The following is a 3411-nucleotide window of genomic DNA, read 5'->3' on the forward strand; positions in this document are numbered from 1 at the left end:
TAGTTTCTGTAAAAATGATGCGACTTGTAAAAAACAGTTATCATGGTGGAATAATGTTCAGTTTCATTTTGCATTCCCTGGTATTTAATTACATATAATTTGGATAAATTGATTATATTTCGATGAATCTTCTCCAATAACTGCAAGTACTATTGACAAACATCGTTTTCTCTCCAATTAATCCAATTTCCATTGTGATGAATATTACAACGACTGATGCATTCAGGTTACCTGAACCGTACTACACCAGCTTGATCTTGTTTTTTACACCATTGAGTGCATTTACTATCTTGGGGAATAGTTTGGTTCTCACAGCTATGATCCACTCTCATCATCTCATGCATGGCGTTACACACTTCTACATCTGTTCGCTCTCTGTGGCCGATTTATTAATTGGCATCGTGGTGATACCTCTAACAACAATGCAAGTTCTACACGGACCATCAATCTTTGGGCAAGACGTTTGCAACATCTTATCGGCGGTTGATGTTGCGTGTGTCACAGTGAGTATCACAACTCTCTGCGCGATCGCTATTGATCGTTACATTGCTGTCACGAGGCCTCTACGATACCGAACAGTGGTGACTCGGGGCCGTGCTTGTGGTGTTGTGGTTTTACTTTGGAGTCTGTCGATTTCGATCTCTTTCCTTCCTATTTTCCTTGGTTGGGATCGACCAAAAGAGCCTGAACATCAGTTGTGCTTCGAGGACCCACAATGTTGCAGCTCATTTTCCTCGAAAGAGTATGTTCTTGCCGCAACGATAATTCCTTTTTACATTCCAACGAGCATCATGATTCTGGTTTACTGGAGGGTGCTGAAAGAAGCCAACAAACAGGTGAGATCCTTCATATTGCAACAAGAGAATATGTTGCTGCATGATCATTGTGGAGACAATTGTTTCGCGGCTTATCCTCTTGTTTTTTTTCATGAAGTTCATAGAGTAATGTGTTCTTCTTCTTCTTTCGGCTGCTCCCGTTTGGGTTCGCTTTGGGATCCGTATGATCCGCATAGTGATTTGGCACAGTTTTTACGCTGGATGCCCTTCTTGACGCAACCCTGGTCGCCTCTTACAACAGAGGGATATGGTACACCTATTCTAACCAGGGCATATACCGGGCCCAGTACACTGGTACTCACTTCGCCGACCTCGGAAGGATGACAGGCTGAGTCAACCTCCTGGTGTGTATTAATTGAAGCGGCCAACAGGGCTTGAACTCAGGACCTTTTGGATCCCAATCCGCTACCCCAACCACTACGCCAACACGAGGCTCGATAAGTTCATTGAGTAATGTAATTTGCATGAATCATTTGATTCTATAAAAAGTTTTCAATTTTTTGGGGGTTTGCCGAGAAATTACTCCATTGAACTATTAATGACAGCACCAACGATAAAGTCATAGATTTTGAGAATTTGTTGGACAAGGCACAATGAAGTCACGATGAAGAAGAGGAAGTCGCAGACCAGGCAAAATATAAACACCAAACCAGACTCATGCAGGAATAACAGTTTGAACATCTGGCCTGATTCTCGGAGGACAGCGGTACAACCCTTGTCTCAGTTGTATCCTTTCCTGCCAATCATTGCTCCCCACACCCATTGTATGTCCAAGTCTGTCTCGATCCTGGACTTAAAATATGTTGGGATTTGTTGTTTCCCCCCCCCTCTCCCAACTCTTGCTTTTGTTCTGTTGTGTCCTGATCCTTGAAGTTCACTTGTACTGCAGTTCCTTTCAGGGAACTCTTCCATGAGCCTCGACGATGCATTCCAAAAAGTGACATAAATAGATGATTCACTGCAATCGTTCGCACACGTTTCGAAGGCAATTAATGTACATACCTGTGGGTTTGTTCTGGCAAAGCAGATTCTGGGCGGGAGTTACAATCCTGGTCAGATCACCACTCCATTTTTTGGAGTTCAAGAAATTTTTTTAAGGCTGTGAGCACTTGCTCACCTCCTCTTCATGAACGACACTGTGGGATCTTAAACATCCACCAAGTAATGCTGGCATACAATACACCCGGTTTAACTTCCATCCAAGTGACAGAACACACATTGATGTGTCTCATTGCTTGTGAAACATGAGGATAACAATTTACAGTATAGCTGGGCTGAGATTCGAATCCAGAAAAGCAGCTGTGAGGCAAAAGTGTGTTCACAGGGGAATCCTGCCTTCCATATAAAACGAGATTTAACAAAATTGCCATGAAATGAACAATATGAAATATTTTGCAAATGATTTTTTGCCAATTATTTTTGTTACAGTTCGGGAAAATGAAACAGCGTGTATTGAACATGCAAACCCAGGGAAGAAACAAGGATTGCAAAGAAAATCGGAACAAAGGAGTGAACGCGTTCAGTGAGCATCGAGCATTGAAAACCTTAAGCGTTGTTACAGGAATATTCCTGTTCTGTTGGTTCCCACTTCACATCATTTACCCACTTCAAATTGTCTGTCCGACATGCGCAAGTGATGTTCTAATCTTTCTATTTCTACTGCTGGGCTACTTGAACTCAGCATGTAACCCGATTCTCTATTCACGAAGCCCTGAACTCATGGCAGCTTACAAACGCTTGCTGCGTTTCGATGGAAGAAAATAACGAGTTGGGAATGTTAACATTATGACTCAAATCAAGCGTACTTTGTTGTGCAAAAACATACATTCAGGAAATGAATGCAGAGTCATGGTGTTGAACAAAGAATGTAACTAAATCATTTAATTTTATACAATAATCAAAAGCAGTAATAGGAGAGTAGTAAATATGACACAAGGGGTGTTCAAAATGTTCTTCAAACCATATACTTTGTTATTACCTCATGTTACCTTTGTACTTACCATACCTCAATCTTACCTCCTGAATGCCTCACGTTTTCATGGCAACTGTTAACAAATTCCTGATGTGATAATGTGGATAGGGGGTTTGAACCTGTGATGTGTGATCCGTTCAGAATATCTTGATGATCATCCAAATGAATGAAATTACAATAAAGGCATGAGTGTCGAAACTGGATAGCTCTTGCACTTTTTCTTTTTTCAAATATTCAAAAAAAACTTTTTCCAATGTTCCTCATTAAAGTATGAAAAAAGCTCTTGCATGGATAATGTATTTAAACTTGGCAATATAAAGAAGTCTTCTTCATAGTCGGCTGAACCAATAAATCACTTCCTGAACAGAAAATGAAATATTATTCAAATACTGAACGAGGGCTCAGTAAGGACGAGTTTTTAGCGTGCAAATGTTCTTTGAAAGAAACACAACACGCAGGATATGTATGGCATGGCAAATTTAATTGAAGTATGAGAAGGGCACTCAGTCGATTGCACACCTCCACCAGGCTAAATAGTTTACCTTTTGTATCCCACTGATAGGCTGGATATGGATTTGTTGACCTGAAACAAAATTAAATCGA

The 3411-nt window shown here is 40.8% G+C and overlaps 1 pseudogene across 1 annotated transcript; it reads left to right on the top strand.

Annotated features, from left to right (window-relative positions):
• The first annotated feature begins 326 nt into the window (after positions 1–326).
• Positions 327–2992, top strand: LOC147033041 (beta-1 adrenergic receptor-like; annotated as a pseudogene). Its single transcript, XR_015052230.1, has 2 exons — positions 327–836; positions 2265–2992. The product of XR_015052230.1 is annotated as a beta-1 adrenergic receptor-like (transcript).
• Positions 2993–3411: the final 419 nt, after the last annotated feature.

Source organism: Eptatretus burgeri, chromosome 2 (assembly GCF_056783735.1).
Source record: "Eptatretus burgeri isolate ZD-2024b chromosome 2, Ebu_testis_v1, whole genome shotgun sequence".
NCBI lineage: Eukaryota > Metazoa > Chordata > Myxini > Myxiniformes > Myxinidae > Eptatretus > Eptatretus burgeri.